The following is an 18,710-nucleotide window of genomic DNA, read 5'->3' as shown; positions in this document are numbered from 1 at the left end:
TGTTTTATTAAAAGAAAACCAAATGTATAAATGCTGTGTGGGGGATGTTGACCCAGAACATAGGCTACAAAGTGAGTTAATCATAGACAGTGTCTCAAGAAGGCAGGAGGAGTTGGGCAATAAAGCTGTAGAAGCAAGGTGGGCAACATTTACATTGCAATAGGAGAAAAGAGGGAATGACAGGTCTGTATGAATGAGGTTGGAGGATTAGAAGAAGTCAGTTGGAGTTTCTGTCTATTATTCTCTATTTGAAGTAGAAGAGAAAAGAAGATTAGAGTCTTGGACATTTGTAGTAGCTGCTGTGGAGGACAAGAAAAAGATGAGGACAAGAAAGAAATGAAAGGGCTCACCAGAAAGCATGGAAAGGCCAGAGATAAGTGCCCTTTTCCCCATCATTCTAGGAACTCAGTCTGCACTGACCCACGTGTGACACCCACACTTCAGGAAGGTGATTTAAGACCCATGTTCTCCAGCAGAGAGATCACTTCCCCCATATAATCCTAATGAGGTCTACCCAATCCAGACATGGTTGTCACCGGACTCCTGAGAAAAATAATCCTGTAAACCTTCTCAGCAGCTCTTTTGTGCAGATTTCACCCAGGGAAAGTAGGAATAACACAGGCTTTGGCACAGGACAGACCCAGATTGGCATCTTGACTTCCTTGCTTCTTAATTGTATAACATGGACTTCATTCTCTGGATTTTTAATTACTAAACAAAGCAGAATTAAATACCTACATTTTGCAGCTCTTACGAGGATTAACTGAGGCAATATGTGCAAAGTTCCTGGCACAGAGTAGATACTCAGCAAATAAAAGTTTCTTTCCTTCTATAATTAAATGTTGCTTCTAGAAGTTTTTAGCTTAATAAGAGAGGAGATGACTAGATTTGAAAATTTGGAACAAGAGTCTTCCAGTGTTAAAAACTTTTTTAGGTTTTTATGATTAAATGTTAAATAGTACTCATGGGAGAGGTTTGTTTTATGTATTTAGGTTTCTCAAGTTAATAATCACTGTGTAGTTGAGAAAGAGGAGATATTTTGGTGCTGCTAAGCCCTGGCAGGTTGGCATTAATGCCAGGAAAACAAGAAAACTAATGGCTCTGACTGGGATACAGATGATTCATACCTATTTTTTTTTTCAGATTTCAACAGAAACATTCAGGTAGATTAGATAACAGATTCTAGGATAAAACTGTATTATTGAGGACAAAAAGTTACTCAAAATTAAATCCAGAGTTTTAGGGCTTTATTTTATGTATTGGGTATAATTTGATGGACTTTCCAGACATAGATAGTTTTGGGGGTCCAGTACCAAGCAAATCAAATATCAACCAGAAGGCTGGGGCACCTGGGTGGCTTCATCGGTTAAGCGTCTGACTTCGGCTCAGGTCATGATATCGTGGTTCCTGAATTTGAGCCCTGCATTGGGGTCTCTGCTGTTGTAGAGTATGCTTTGTATCCTCTGTCTCCCTGTCTCTCTGCTCCTCCCCAACTTGTGCACACATGTGTGTGCATGCTCTTTGTCTCTCCCAAAAATAAATAAACTTAAAAAAATATCAACTATAAAGCCTAAGGTAGGCCCCAGGATGTGTTTGCTTCCAGTCTCCTTTTAACACGTCCCTTAGGGCCTATTTCAATGGATAGAATTACAGTTTATGAGATGAAATACTTGGGGCACCTGGGTGGCTCAGTTGGTTGAGCATCCAACTTTAGCTCAGGTCATGATCTGTCAGAGCCTGCTTCAGATTCTGTGTCTCCCTCTCTCTTTCTGCCCCTCCCCCAATTGCACTCTCTCTCTCTCTCTCTCAAAAATAAATAAACATTAAAAAATTTTTTTAAAGAAACTAATTCTTCTGTTTTATACAGAAATTGTAGTACATTATATATGCCTGTGTTTATGCAGGCATACACATGTACAATTTTAGAAAATATAATAGCTATTTTCCCATTTTGCTGGCAATTTATATTTGTTTATGAGCTCTTAGAAATAGGACCTCATTTTCATTTGTTCGCACTTTTGTTGAATGATAAATGCTCTTGCGCAGAAAATGAAATAAACTCAACCTGCTAATCTCAGTTCCTTTAGTGGATTGCTTGGCTTTTCGCTCTAGGAAATACTTTAAATTAGCAAAGAAATCTACATACAAATACAGGCAAGGGTCCAACTGAAAAATAATGGTTACAAATGTGAAGATTGGCTTTGTGAACACTTGTAAAGGCAGAACACCTCCCCCCAACAGAGGGATGGTTGATCTCACCTCCATGCTCCTTGCTCTCAGACTGAGAAGTATTTTATTTGTGCTATGGACAAATCCTGGGAATCTGGTGTCATCAGCCCAAAGGACAGTGCTTCTAGGATGAGATAGGTTAAAGATTTACCTTTACAATTTTATCTTTACAAACTCTTGTAAAATGTTTTGAGAAGTCAACCCTTTAGAAGAGCTTCAAGCTCAGAAAAGAGTAACTTCTTAGATTATAAATATCTGGTTCTTCCTTTCATGTTTGTTAGAATATTTTCTAAGAAATTGACTATCCCTGAGCCTTTATCACATATTTCATATCAATGATATGAAGGTATATAATATAAACATGTTTAAAACATAAGACTTCTCAGAGAAAAAACACTATATTTTACAAACTAATGACCTGGAGCAGAGCACATGATATAATAAATTGGATCTTATCGACAAATGGACTCTGAAATGTCAGATGACAGAAATGAATTGCTAACTTTGCAATTTACAGTGAAAACACAATAGAAAATACACACGGTTTAGCAATACATAAAAGAAAAGAAAGTGTTTGACAGGAGTAAGGCTTTGAACCTTTAATGGCAGTTTAAGAAGACTCAGAAAAGCTATCAAAGGCTATTGTTTAATACTTTGTACTGACCGCTGGCAATGCTAGAAAAACCTTAAATTATTACTCAGTTGGGTACACAGGAACCACTCTAAATAAAAGAGCAGTGGATGGTTTAATTTAGAATTAATTTCTATTCCTTGATGTCAGTAAAAAGCTCCAACAATCAGAACAGGGCAAATTAGATTTCTGGGTACTTTGAAAGGTTTTTGATGTTGAGATGACACTTACTGATTTTGTCTAATTGCATTTTAATACATATCACTTTTTCCCCCCTTAACACTTATGTAGAATAGTTTTCTCATATAGGACGTATGGCAGAATACCACTTAAGGTGATGAAACAGTCCCGATGAGAAGTGGTAAAGACTGAATTAAAGAAGTATCAGCAGGTGTGGAAAAAAGGAGCTGATGAGGGGTGCCTGGGTGACTCAAGTTGGTTGAATTGACTGTTGATTTCAGATCAGGTTGTGATCTCACAGTTGTGAGTTTAAGCCCTGAGGCAGGCTCTGTGCTGAAAACAGCCTATTTGTTTGTGACTCTCTGTCTCCCTCTCTCTGTGTCCCTCCCCTGCTCCCGCTATCTTTCTCTCTCAAAATAAATAAACTCGGGGAAAAAAAAGGAAAAGGAAAGGAGCCGATGAAAGGTATGTCCATATCTTTATCAGTGAGATGTATGGGCTTAACTGGGTGCTGGAGGCAAAGGAGAGGAAAGTTGCAAAAGCAACATAGTCTTTTTGTTTGGGTGATTAGATAAATGGCATCACATTTCTCTGAAACTGTGCATGCATATAACATGTAATGGTTAGTATAAATTGCTTACTTGGTTGGATGATAAATAGGCTGCCAAATACATAGATTTGGAGCTTAGGAGGTGACCTGGAGATAACAGTTTGGCCAGATCATGAGTGAAAGACTGGTAGTAGAAATCATAGCAATAAATCAGATTGCTCAGAGAAAATGAGTAACATGAGAGAAGGACAAAGATAAAACTGTAAGGAATGGTGACAATTAAAGAGCAGCAGAGGAAATGAAACCAAGTAGGAAACACCCTTAGCAGTGGTCTGAGTTAATTGGACAATCAGTACATTTCAGAGAAGCCCAAGGAAGCCAAGACTTTGAAATGGAAGAAGTGGTCACCAGTGAACAAAGCCACAGAATGAACAAATCCCCATTGGATTTTGTAATTAAAAATGCATTGGTGACCTTAGAGAGAATTGTTTCCATGGAGTGGTGTTAAAATTAAACCTGATTATGAGGTGATTGAGTGGAGACATACACTTTTCTTTTAGATTTGATACAAAGAGACGATTCTGGCTGGAGGGGAATAAAGGGCCCAGGAAGAATTTTTTTTTTTAAGTTTAAGAGAGTTAAATTAACTTATATACAAGAAAATAACCAGTAGAGACAGAAAGGATAAAGAAGAAGCCAAAGAAAAGTAAATGATGGAGAAGTAGCTTTGGAGCAGACCAGACATGATAAGATATGGTGCAAAAAATGGAAGAATTAGTTGGACAGAAAAGAGAGCTATGTTTTCCCCCAAGGAGAAGAAAAAGGTGTATCTTCTATAGCAGATACTCAAATTCCCTTATTTTGATGGATAAGGTCACTATTTATATACTTACAAAGTCTGAGAGATAAGCTATTAAGCACTTAATAGATGATGGGAAATGAATTCAGTAGGCTAAGAAACAGTCTCCCAGGTAAGAAGCAGGGAGAGCAAAATCGAGCTCTATCTCGGGGGTCATGTTGATGAATTCTCAAATTACCATCAATTCCATACAGCAATTATAAAGCTATCGTGGAAAAGAAAGCTTCAAGCAAGGAACTGGATAAGTAGCCATGGAGACATGCTGCTAATTCCATCTCCTCTGATTCCATGTTCACAGAATAACATCTCCTCTATAAGTTGGCTTCCCATATCACAGCCTCCCTGCAAGAGATTTTCCAATGCATGATTCTAATTCTACTTTTGTGTGTATGTGTGTGCAACTGAATAGTAAAAGCTAGTTCATGAAAGACTGATCACTACTGGCTGGAAATATTAAGAATGTTTCTGGACTTTAAAGCTGGAGAGAAACCATGAAACCCTGTGGAACACTGCCCAGTGGCTGCTCAGGCCCTCTAAATGATATCACCATCATCTTTAATCTAAAACAACATCTTTATCAACCCAGATGTCATGAAATTATACAAAAGAGAATAAAAGTGAATAACAGAGTTTACACATTTCTTTAAAATCTCATGCCTTAGGCTTTCCTAAGGTTTAGTTAATGTCTGGGCATGCTAGGCCCGGGCTTCTTTTCATGGCTGCGGTGTGTCCCATAGCTAGATCATAGCTATGAATTGCTAATATTTAATTCAGTCTTTAAAATGCCTTTCATTTTCTCTAATCCTAGGATTTTTTTTGTAAAGGAAAAATAACTAAACATATTTCTTTATTTCTCTTTCAAAAACAAGGAGAAAACCAAAGATTCAGTCATGACTAGAGGCCCTCTATTTCACAGAAATTTGATTTATTTGCTGACCTGAAAGCTTAGCTTTTACAGTTCAGTTACAAGTATAGTTGGAATCCCAGTATGAAAATTATATTTTATAAGCCTTATAAAAACTAGAATGGTAAATTAAGTGCAGGGTAAGCAAGAATTGAAAGTTCCAATAAGAAAAAAGAAAATGCTCAGTGATTTTAAGGAGAAAAGGAAACTTTAACTTTTAAAGGAGAGATGATGTTTTCTGAATGGCAAATTGATGAGAATCAAAATATTTTTTTCTTGAACTTTTCTTTTAGTTTTTTTTTCCTCACAGAGATCAGTTATATTTTTAATTTTTCATTTACTTGTATCTTTATTTCAAAGTTCATAATCACCTTATGGCAATCTCTTGAAAGATGGCAACATTTGATATTTGTGAGGGATACAATCATAGCACCCATTTTGGTGACTCTCAATTTCGGTACAAATGGCAATTGTGAAAAAAGGGGAATTTTGCCTAACTGTGAAAGGTCATAGAACTTGAAATTAAGCTGTTGGTTATTCATCTCACCACTCTCTCTTCACACAGGTAGCTCTGAAAAACAAGAGGCTAGTGGTGAAGGCATCCCAGTTAGTATATACTGGTTTAAAGTTTGGCTATGTGTGATGCACGTAGGTACACACACACACACACACACACACACACACGTGCACACGGAGGGAAAGAAACTTTCCATTAGACTCAGGGTTTGTCAACTGTTAAAACAGAGGATAAAAATAGAATCTTTGTAAACATATTTTTTTTTAAGTTTAGAGACAGAGAGAGAAAGAGTGCACATGAGCAGAGGAGTAGGGAGAGAGAGAGAGAGAGAGAGAGAGAGAGAGAGAGAGAGAAATCTTAAGCAAGCTCCATGATTAGTGTGGAGCCCTACATGGGGTTCAATCCCATGACCCTGGGGTCATGACCTGAGCCAAAATCAAGGTTTGGACATTCAACCAACTGAGCCACTCAGGTGCCCCCAGAAAGGATCTTTAGTTGAACAAAACGTATCAATTTATTTAGCTTCCCTCTGCAAGCACTGATTTGTAGTTACTGATAGATATATGGATGGTGCTTACATTATATCATATATTTCTGGAAAATTTTTATGGCAATGTTGAGGAGTAAAGAGAGAAAATTGAATGGTTGTGGGAAACCTAAAGAAGAGTTTGATGGGTTTTTTTTTTTTTTACAAGCAATAGGGAAATTGTATGTTCTTAAATGGGAATGTAGCATAAAAGTCTAAATTATTTTACAAGATTATATTTAAAATTTTTTTGATGTTTATTTATTTTTGAGAGAGAGGGAGAGACAGAACGTGAACAGGGGAGGAGCAGAGAGATAGGGAGACAGAATGAGAAGCAGGTTCCAGGCTCGGAGCTGTCAGCACAGAGGCTGACTCAGGGGGCTCGAACTCACAAGCCAAGAGATCATGACCCTAGCCGAAGTCAGACACTTAACAGATTTAGCCACCCAGCTGCCCCATAAAGAGATTATATTTTAGTTTTCTTTGTATTCACTGGGCTTATAAAGTAAGTTAGAATTAGGAAAGGGAGGGAGCCGGGTTGGGGCTGGACTCCACTTTGGAAAGAGAGGTTGGATTCACAGAACTCAGTGTTTCCCCCAGTCCCCAGCACCGCTTAGCCCCAAATTTCCAAATTTAGTTTGTGTGTGTGTGTGTGTGTGTGTGTGTGTGTATGTTGCAGGGGGAGGGGGAGTGTTTGTTTGCCTGCTTGCTTTTTTTCTGCCCTTTTGTTTAAATTACTTAAGTTGGGCTTAAACATCTTAAGTAAGTTAAGGTTATCTGAGAAGAGGTCTTATTCTTATGTTCAGAAGTATTTTGAACTTCCTTCATCTTTTAACGTCTTTACGGTATTTTCATGCGAAGTTCTAAGGAGGCATATCAGGCACTGTCTGACTTCTGTCATCCTAACTCAGGAGTTTTCACAATTTCTGAATTCTCAATCAATCTATTATTTCCAAAGCATTACATATCTCTAAGATAGGAGAGGAGAGTGAGACCAGGTAGATAACTGTGACACGAGAAATTGTAGGAAAGGAAAAGGATCCTTACTCCCAGGAATAAATAGTTCAAGACAAAGGCAGACTTTTTCTCTTAATAAGTCCTAATTACCAGCAAAGTACTTGACTAGAGAAGTGTTTTGTTATTAACACAATGCATTTGTTATAGTAATACAGCAGAGTATTCTGAGTTTTAAACACTCATTTAACTTTCTGGACATCTTTATCTTTGTTTTATCCTTCCAAAACTCTTGCTACCACAGTTTCAGATTGCTGTCAATGGCTCTGTTTTCTATCATTCAAGGTATAGGGATGCTAAGGAAATGCAGTCATTATTTTACAGGGGAAAACTCCAGTCCATAATTTATTTTGCTTTATGCAATAATGTTTTAAGTAAAGTACACAGCATAATCTTCATATGTTGGACAATTTTATTCAACTCTTTCCAAAGGATTAGTTAGTATCAGATTTTCTGATAGTGAGAGCACCATTTAAACATGAGACACATCTTCTGCTGGGGCGGGGGAATCTGTGTGACTGGACCTGCATGAGTAGAATGCAAAACCTCTTTAATTACCCACAGTTCCATCATATGCCCAGCCTCAGAATCTAGACATTTATTGACCCATTTGACACCCAAGCAGATGGGTATTACTTACATTTAAACATTAAATAGCTTTAGGGGTGCCTGGGTAGTTCAGTTGGTTAAGCATCTGACTCTTGATCTCGGCTCAGGTCAGGATCTCATGGTTTGTGGGCTCAATCCCTGTGCGGGGCTCTGCGCTATCAGGCTGGGGATTCTCTTTTTCCCTCTCTCTGCCCCACCCCTGCTTGTGCACACTCCCTCTCTTGCTCTCTCTCTCTCAAAATAAATAAACTTAAAACAATAAACATTAAATACCTTTCAATGTACATATTCTGAAAATTCACATAAATTTAATTTTAGTAAATGTATAAAAATAATTTATAAAACTAATAATAATAATAATTTGTTTTAAAGGATTCAGTAAGAATCTCTGTAATCACAAGTAACACATTTCCTCATCTGAACCTGAGCTATGTTTCTCTTAGGATTTAGGTGTGCCCAGGAAGATCTGAAGGAGTGTTGGAGCGGGTCAACCATGGTCCATTTGTATGAAAGTCTGAGATACTTTGTGGGAAGGGAAAGAGGATAATGTAGGATAATGGGCCAATGATAGAAGAGAAGGATGGTTCTGAAAACAGTGCAGTATCTTTTATTTAGATTGTTTTCTGGTCTAGTCCCCACGGACTAGCTTTGAATGCTAGAGTAAGCAAGTGGCAACAATGTTTGATAAATATTTAAAAAGCAATTAAACCTACTTCTTCATGGGACACGAAGAGTGCCAGGTGTCTTCTACCAGAGTAGCTGGCAATGAACCACAGTGGGAGAGAGCACCTTTGGCACATATTGGTACCTTCACATTGCCCCCATCAGCTTCTCTGGGTCGTGAGCAGGAGTTATAAGCAGTGATAGAAGCTTTGTGGCATAGTTATAGTTTTTCACACTGAGAGCAATAGAAGACATAACCACAGAAATCAGAGAGGGAAAAAGGAATTGTGGATGCCAAGTAATGGTCAAGATGATTGATTTGTAGCTCACAGCAAGATACCTTCACAGGACTTCTAGAATCAGTTGGAAAGAATTTGTGAAGCCAGAACTTAAAAAGCAGATGAAGACAGAGCCAGTCAAACTTCATATAGGTGTGCTATTTTGACGATGACTATTGTTTTTTCCAGATTAATTTGGGAGAGAGGAGTTATTTCTATGTTCAAATAAGATAGAGATGCTAGATATGTAACCAAAATATTTTCTATATTATGGAATTGCTAATTTTATGTTATATGTTACTAATCACTTCAGTGTAAAAGACTCTAAAATATAGCATATGACTTAAAAATAATGCTTTTCAGGTGTATTACTGAAATTGATTCATAGAAGCATGTTATATAGAAATATTTGCCTAGTACTGCCTTTGGATAAATACATTACTGTGAAATTCACATTTTTATTAAAGGACTTTACTAATCTGCTTCAACATACCTTAACTGTCCCCACCTCCTCTATTCATGCCAAGTTTAATCCCCTCTGCTTCTTGAGGGCTGGACCTCATAACTGTAATTTTTTTTGTTTTTATGCTTCATACATACATTATATTCTATTAATTATAAAGATTTTTAAATTTGTCATAGATTGTGTAGAAACTTATTCTGTAAAGAGTTGATGCTGTTCTTTGTAACCTATTAGTACAAAAGACAAAAGTTATGGAGTATGTAAATCTATTTAACGGAATATCCACAGCACATTAGATGTTTATAGAATAAATACATTCAGTCTTGACCTTGGCCATATATTTATAGTCTAAGAAACCAAGAGAAAGAAATGTATTACCTATATCTAATTGTAAATGTGTGGCAAGAAAAAGTTAGAAAAGTGAATGGAGCAGAGAACCATTTTGCATTTCAAAAACAAGAATATACCCTTTTGACCCTTACTTAATTAAGATGGATTTTCTAGGGAAAATAAAAAGTCACACAGACTTATGGGTCAAAGAGTCTTTGCCTGGTGGGTCTTTTCTTTGGGAAAGGACATTCTTCAGATTGGTATTTCTTTTCTCAGAAACTCTCCCGACAGAGATCTGAAAATGTTCCTTGTCCACCTCCCTCAGCCTGACCTTGGCTTTGTTAGAGAGACTTTTAGTCTATGATATTTACTAAATGTCCGCAAGATCAGTGGACTATCCTTCTGTAGTGAGTTCAAAAATATGGAGGATTTTGCATACTGGAGTTTTAAATATTTCTTTGTAACATAAAGCAAACTGTTTTTTAAGTTCCTTGAAGGTACAGATTTGTATTTATTTGTTTCTCTATTCTCAGCATTAGAAGAGTGCTGTCATATAGTACGTTCTTATTAATATTTATGCAGAAATGCTCCACCTAAGGGTGTCAGGAAATATGTGGAAGGCATTTGAAATTTCTTTATATGCATTCAGAGCATGATATATATCATATGAATCCTAGCTTGCTTAAATAATACCACGTTCTAAACAGGCCCTTCTTTGATAATGATTAGGCAAGAAGTTCTGAAATAACCTCTTTTAATTCTCAGGAAACTTAAAATCTAAAATCTTTCATCCATTTTTAGTTCTCTTTTACTTTACCACATTTCCGACTTCCCTCTTTTTTTACACTCCCTATGACTCACCCTATGAATTTTTATTCCATAAAATCACAGAGACTGGAACAACACTTTGAATAAGACTAACATTGACAATCACATTCTTAGTGGAAAACAGAAATGAAGGAAAATTAGAGTTTTGAGAAAGTTGTGGAACTGGGTAGTAAAGAAATGGACCAGAGCGGGGCCAAAGGGAAGCATGGAAAACTGGGGCCAAAGAGTGGGATGAAAATACTGCCCCTCTTACAGCCTGCTCAGTCCGCAGGGTGATCCCCCACAGAGTCTTGCTATGCTTTCATTCCCAAGAGGAAAAGAGGTGTGATATCTGAGAATATCGAGAAAGTTGTTTGCTGTATTGACAAATCTGGTGTATCAACACTCATGTTCTCTGGCTTTGTTCTACACGTTAAAAATAGATTTTGCTGTATTGGCATTCCATCTGCCTCTTTCGAGACTCTGAAATTTTGAAAAGAAAAGAATATGAGAAACTGGACTATTAATTTAATAGTCCATGGTTAAAGAGCACGTGATTTATTTTTAGCATCCATCTAGACATTTAGTGAAGTGTTCATATTGAGGAAGCCTTATAGTATGGGTTTAAAGGCTGTGAGGATTTCAAATCATGAATTTATCTGTTTGTTGGTATGTATGTGTGTGTATTTGACTATATATATATGTATATATGTATATACGTATATATGAAAGGTAACATAGAGAAACATAAGGCCATAGACTGTATTTGTGTGTGTGTGTGTGTGTGTGTGTGTGTGTGTATACATATGAGGCATTAGATTTATTTTCCTTCCTTCACTAAGCTTATTTGGTATCACAAAACTGTAATGTAGCTTAATAAAAGAATACATTTTTATTGGAAGGTAAGCAGCACCATACCCCTGGAGGGAAGGAGGCAAAATTAGAGAAATGTTTGTGGACATATTTAAATAGAGTAAGTCTCTAACTTGTTGGAATTTCAGTCTTATTAGCTCAGTGGGTTCAAGAGCTCATACCAACATACAATCCCCACATAATATTTGATATACTTAATGAAAGCAAAAATAAGTTACATAGATGTTAGAGACAAAAAATTCTTTAATTGTTTACCAGTACACCTGAAAGCGTTGTATTTAGCCCTAAGATTTTTGTCCCATTTTATCTAATTTTACATCAGTTACATAATGTAAAATCAAGTTTTGTATATCAGACAACTCTGAAGAGAGTAAAATATAAGATGTTATACAGATCTATATATTCCTGTAGGTTCAAATTCTTTTCTAATGTTTATTTTTGACACAGAGAGAGAGACAGAGTGTGAATGGGGGAGGAGCAGAAAGAGAGGGAGACAGAGGATCTGAAGCAGGCTCTGAGCTGCTCAGCACAGAGCCTGGGCTCAGCACAAGCCCGTGGCTTGAACCCATGAGCCACGATATCATGACCTGAGCCAAAGTCGGACTCTCAACTGACAGAGCCACCCAGGCACCCCTATTCCTGTAGGTTTAAAATTAAAATATTTACTTAAAAACTCAAGAACTTGGATTGTCAAACATGATTGGTATGAAATTAGATTTGAAAAATAAAATAAAATTTATGTATTTAATCATTTCTTTACTTATCTATACACTGTTTTATTCCAAAAGGATTTGATTCACAAAAATAAATTTCATGTGAAAAATTGAGAAGGAGATTGCCAAACACCTTATCAATTAACCTTTGTTAAATGTCATTTAGGTTCCAGAAACTTTCATATTTGTCACAATATTTAATCTATTCCACAAACTACTTCAGGACTATTCTCAATATTTTAGAAGACGTTGAAACTCATATAGATGAAGTAATTTATTTGCAGATTATGAAAAATAAGGAAATGGCAGATCTTGGGTTCAAGCCAGGTCTTCTGACTCTTTAATGGTTTCCCCAGTACTTTCCATCACTTTCTCTTTAGCTTAGTACTGTGATCAAAGTTATATCCTTCAAACTGTTAAAGGATTAGACATAAGACAAAAATTCCCCAATGAATAAAGTAGAAAACCACAGCTTTAATCCATTACCAAAATGTAACAAGTCTGGGGTAGGAAGAAGAAAGCAAATATTCTACAAATACATGTTGTCCCTGTCTTTAATGATAGATTTGACTGAATGTGAATTGAATTCTAGGAGCTGAATCCCTCTCATAAATTATTTTGATTATTCTAAAATAAAGTGTATACACAAGTTGTTATTTATTGGAGAAAAACCTGAAGGCCAAAGTGGTCCCCAAGACCATGTCAGAATTGTTCGTCCCAGTCTCACTTCAACTCCAGAGCAAAACTGTTGTTGAGAACTCACTCTCAGGCACTGTCTCCACAGCATTACATGCATTTCCCCACTCTTCCCAAGTTCTGAATCCTATCTGAGCACTGCCACTATTACCAGAAAACAGCATATTTTACCTCACTGAGAAATTAGTACCTTTTAGGTGGTTTCCCTTATCCGAAGCTCTTCTGGCTCAGCCACTGGACCCACAGATGGTGGCTTTCCTCACAGAGGAACGTCTGTCCCTCATGTTTTAAAGTTAATTTCTTGGGGGTGCCTGGGTGGCTCAGTCGGTTAAGCATCCGACTTCAACTCAGGTCACGATCTCGCGGTCCGTGAGTTTGAGCCCCGCGTCGGGCTCTGGGCTGACAGCTCAGAGCCTGGAGCCTGCTTCCCATTCTGTGTCTCCCTCTCTCTCTGCCCCTCCCCCATTCATGCTCTGTCTCTCTCTGTCTCAAAAATAAATAAATGTTAAAAAAAATTAAAAAAAATAAAGTTAATTTCTCAGTGTGTGCAGTCTTTATTTCCTCTGCCTCCACTAGGACCTTGCTCTATCATTTATACTTTCTCTTGACCATTTATTCTTTCCTATTTATTCCTTTAGTCTGTATAAGAAAATGTATGGAATTCAAACGATGCTGTGGGCCATGTGCGGATCACCACCCTCCATGTTCAAGTACCTTTTGGTTCCCCTTTACCCTTTGTTGTTCCTGTTCAGCTTCCATCAGAGTCCCTTTTCTTTACTCTCAAATGCCAGGGCCTCATCTTCAATGACCTTTTATTCTCACTCTACATCTATAACTCATCCAGTTTAACACTTCAAATTCAAACTATAATTGGTCTTCAGTCTAGACTTCTCTACATCTCTACTGCTCTCCATACCTATATATATTCATCTGCGCACAAGATGCCACCAATTGGATACATCAAAGCCCCCAAACCAACATGTCCAGAGTTAATCCTACACATAGTTCCACTCTCTCATATGTGCTGCTTCTTTATTCTGAAATGTGGAGGTGGCAGCATGCTACTGGATTTGAAACCAAACACCTGGGAGCATCTGGATTTTACTCCTGTCCCCTTCCTGCTACATCAGAGTCTGCAAGTTCTAAGACAACTACCCTGCCATCATATATTTCATTTCTCCCTCTTCTGATTCCCACGGCCATCAGCTTATCTTAGGCCTCCGTCTTTGTCATTTGTATCACTGTTCCATCCTTTTAACTGATCTCATCTTTGTGGTCCTACCGGCCTCATATTTGTCATCCAATGCCCTTAACATTGTATCGCTTTGATCACTGAGCTCCCCAATACGAGATAAGTGTACGTGTTCATATTTTACTCTCTTTATCCAGTCATGTCATGTTATAGATATGGCTCTACATGTCCAAATATCACACATTACTGAAAGTCATTGTCATGCAAATAATTCAAACAAATAAGATTTTTGCAAAAACTGACATAAAAAAATTGTGCCAGTGTTAGCAAAATAAGTATATTTTAGCATGAGATAAACTTCTTGATCTCCCTTTTGCTATAAAATCAGCTCAAATTGTCAATTCTTTTGGTAACAACTAGTTTCTTCAGAATACTAAAGTATGATAATGGTTTGTGAGACCATTTGCTACCTCAGTAATATAAGTCAACTTTGATTTTTGTTGAACACATGGCATTACTAGAAACAAGCCTTCGAAAAAGTTTCTAATTATTTTTTCACCAACAAAATACAGTTAGTTCTACTATAACATGACATATACATTTTTAAAAATCACCAGACTATGCAAAATTCTGTAATAAAAAGCACAGAGCTGGCTCAGTCGGTTGAGCTTCTGACTTCGGCCCCGGTCATGATCTTGCAGTTGACGAGTTCGAGCCTCATGTTGGGCTCTGTGCTGACAGCTCAGAGCTTGGAGCCTGCTTCAGATTCTGTGTCTCCCTTTCTCTCTGCCCCTCCCCCATTCATGTTCTGTCTCTCTCTCTCTCTCAAAAAAATAAATCAATATTAAAAATTTTAAAAAGCACACAACTAGTGAGAAAAATAGAGTTAGGGTAACAATACCCAAAAACTTTATCAGTGATAACCAAAAAAAATAGGAACTGAACAAAATTGGTAGTGCAAATTTACCCATGTCAAATTGTTAAGAAATATCCAAATACTACATTAAATATAACAGCTTATCTTGAAAAATCCTGAAGTTTTATTTATAAAAAAGTGGCCATCAGAAGTGTAGTGGGTTGTAAATCATCATGAAATGATGGAAGAGTATTATCTGAAATTGGGTAGAAAGTGGCAACGTCAGATATGGATGGACGTGGCGCCCAACATACACCATGAACTGAGGAAGCCAGACATGTTGGTGATGTGTGCGTGTGTCATTTTGTGCCTTGGTGGCAGGCCTGGCTGAATGGGTTTTTTATATTCACCTAGTGTTTCTCACAGATGAAACTGGGTATAAGCAAATGTAAAATGTGCATTATGCTCAAATTATCACTTAAGATTTTTTAAAATATCATTTATTTACATGATAGGAAGAACCTCTTTGCTGCTTATGTTTACATCTCTGGAGCTCAGTAATGTAGGGCTTTGTTTCCAGAATCGGAAGTAACTAGGTTTCCTCCATCAAAGCAAGATAGAAATCATCTAAGTTAACTCGGAAAAAAGTATTTCAGGATCACACTTGACCAAGTGAAAAAAGATTTCTCCTTAATTTGTAAATAAAAAAATAAGCAGTACTAGAGAGCCCTCCTTGATCATTAGTATTAACTCAGTAAATCATTGAAAGACTCCTCAAGGGTCACTTTCATTCTCTAATTTCACTTTGACTTTGGTAATCATTTTGTTAATGTTTTCTGTTTTTCATTCATCAGTTAGCAAAAATGGTAGCCTTCCTGCATGCAAAATGATAATGTTACTATCACTCTCTTTATTAATGATCTTTAGAACTATATAATAAAAGAAAAATAAGAAACAATCTTGTCTCAAAGCAATGCATTATTTTTTCCCTCGGCATAAGTTATCTTCATGCTCTCTTAAGAATGAGAGTAATAGATTTCTTTACAACAGGAAACTAGTTTCTCTAACATTTATTGCAATCATCTTTATTAAGCACTGTAAATAAATATTCAAATAAAAACAAACAATAATATTAATATTTATAAATGTTGAAGGTGGTAGAGGAGAAAGAATAAAAGGCATGCTATTTGTGTTTTTTTTCTCTTTTAACAACAAAATCCAGACTTTACTGTAAGTCACAATTAAGTATGAATAAGCCATTATAAATATAAATATACATTAAAACAAATGAAAATGTAATAATGATACTTTGAATTGGAAACTCACAAATTAATAATTAATATCATTAAGAAATATTTACCTGATTTACAAATATAATCATGTTGGTTTGCAACTATTAGAGTTCCTATGAAACTGGCCCCCAAACGTGGAGGGCAATGTGAGACCAAAGAAAGAAGTAAGCACTCCAGATTGGTAGGTGGTAGTTTTAGTAAGCAAGAGGACTTACAAAGGTGGTTTTGGGCGGCCATGAGGTGAATAGATCACTGCATTTGTTGGCCAGAATCTTAGAAGTTTATAGAGAGAACTTAATGGGGTGCAGACCAGTCCAGATGGTCTTAACAACATGCTACTCTCTGAAGGCTGCATTCTTGAAGCAGCTTCCCCTACAGAGTGGTGGGTGGAGTTTTACATTCCAAGCATGGGGGTGGGGAGTGTGGGGGTTTGCAGGGGAGTGGTAAGGAACCCCTAAGTGCCCAGGTTTAGCTTGCAGGTCAACTGACAGTCATGTCCTCTCAATGACCTCCTTCAACAAATCTAGAGATAATAATTATTGCTTAGATAGCAAATAAAGTTTACTCATTCTTAAATAAAAATCAAGATGCTAATTAAGAAAATATATGAAACTCTTTCTCTCATTAATTAGTGTTTATCATTTCTGACTCTACTTATAATATTATATGGAGATTTATGACTCAGTGCCTATTTTCTTGGCAACAAATCTTTAAAAATCAAACACACCAAAATATTACTTATTAGCATATGTACATATATGCTATGAATGTATTAGTAATATATATGTTTGTGTGTGTGCATGTACATGTGCGCGTGTGTATTTCTGTATTGCTATACATGAAAAGGTTTCTTCTGTGATAGGTCCATTGCTCTTGGTTCAGATCCTATCAATAGTGATTCTAGACAAGCCAAATATTGCTTTAAATGGAGTATTAAAGTATAATGCAGCAATAAAAAACATGAACTCTGGACACTTGAGAGCTCTAATGCCATGGGCAAATTAGGTAGTCCTTCTGTATCTCATTTTCCTCACGTTAAGATGGGGTAATAGGAGTTCTTATCTAACAGGCTTTCTATGAGAATTAAAGGAGTTAAGAGTATAGATTGCATAGAAGAGCTCCTGCCATGGATTATTTCCATGTGATGGTGACGATGCAACGGATACATTGCATTGGCTCAGTCCCCTCTCTCAAATGGCTCTGTATTGTCTGCATTGACTGTCTAGTCTCGCTTTTCCTAAAGATGGATATACCATTCAACTTGATGTTGTATAATCATGATACAGTTTTATTTTAAATCAATTACAGCAAGAAATTGTAAAACAACACAGCTATGCCAATACTGTGAAAATTATTTAAAAAATTTTTTTAAATGTTTATTTATTTTTGAGACAGAGGCAGAGTGCGAGTGGGGGAGGGGCAGAGAGAGAGGGAGACACAGAATCTGAAACAGGCTCCAGGCTCTGAGCTGTCAGCACAGAGCCCAATGTGGGTTTGAACCCACGAACCGTGAGATCACGACCTGAGCCAAAGTCAGACGCTTAACCAACTGAGCCACCCAGGCGCCCCCAAAATTATTTTAAAATAGACACATTCTGTAGATTAGTTTCTATAATAGTCAACCAAATAGCAAGAGTTTTGCATTTCTCCCTAATAAACATCTTAATTGAACTTTATGAGTGAGTAATCCCTATTTGCTAGCTAAAGACTGGAGCTATAAAACACCCACAGCCAAAAATCTCTTCATTTACTCCCTCTTTTTCACAAATACCCCTAGGAAGTGATATCCTCTTTCATCTTTAAAGACAATGCCTTGCCTGATCTAGCACAGAGGTGTGAAATATTTACCCTCTATTATTCGAAAGTCAGGTACTTAGTTTGATCACAATAAGGACAAGACTCTTCCCTATTATAGTAATAAGGGGATGCATTTTTTTCTATTAGCTAAAACAGCTTTCATTAACAATTTTTAATTAATTTTATAATCTTAAAGCTGAGTACTGAGTGAAAGTAAGTAGGTGGGATGGGAAAATAAAATAAAAATGAAAAGATAGAGGAGAGGAATGAGGCAAGATAAATATAGGTGACACCTGAGTCAAACATCTGGATACGAGTTATAGATTCTCAAAAGAGAATGTTAACGGTGGTGGGGTTAATGATACGTAGAACCTAGAAGATTCCTACTCAGGAATCCCAGAGTGATATAACTAGGTGGTTCTTGCCTAAAGTCTATCTCATCCAATGTAGAGGTTAAACCATTGGATAGCACTACTGTCATCTGCAGGCTCAACTGGGTGAGGATCTGCTTCCAAACTCACTCATATGTCTTTTGGCAGACTTCAGAAGATCTACTTCCAACTTCACTCATGTGGATCTCTCTATAGGGCTGCTTCATGTCACGGCAGCTGGCTTTTCCCAGAATCCAGTGATCTGACAGAATAAAAGAGAACCTAAGCACCCAAGATGGAAGCCACCATCTTTGATAATCTGATCTCAGATGTGACATCTGATCACTTCTGCCATATTCT

This window comes from Prionailurus bengalensis, chromosome B1 (genome assembly GCF_016509475.1).
Source record: "Prionailurus bengalensis isolate Pbe53 chromosome B1, Fcat_Pben_1.1_paternal_pri, whole genome shotgun sequence".
NCBI lineage: Eukaryota > Metazoa > Chordata > Mammalia > Carnivora > Felidae > Prionailurus > Prionailurus bengalensis.
Note: the sequence above shows the minus strand (reverse complement) of the source record.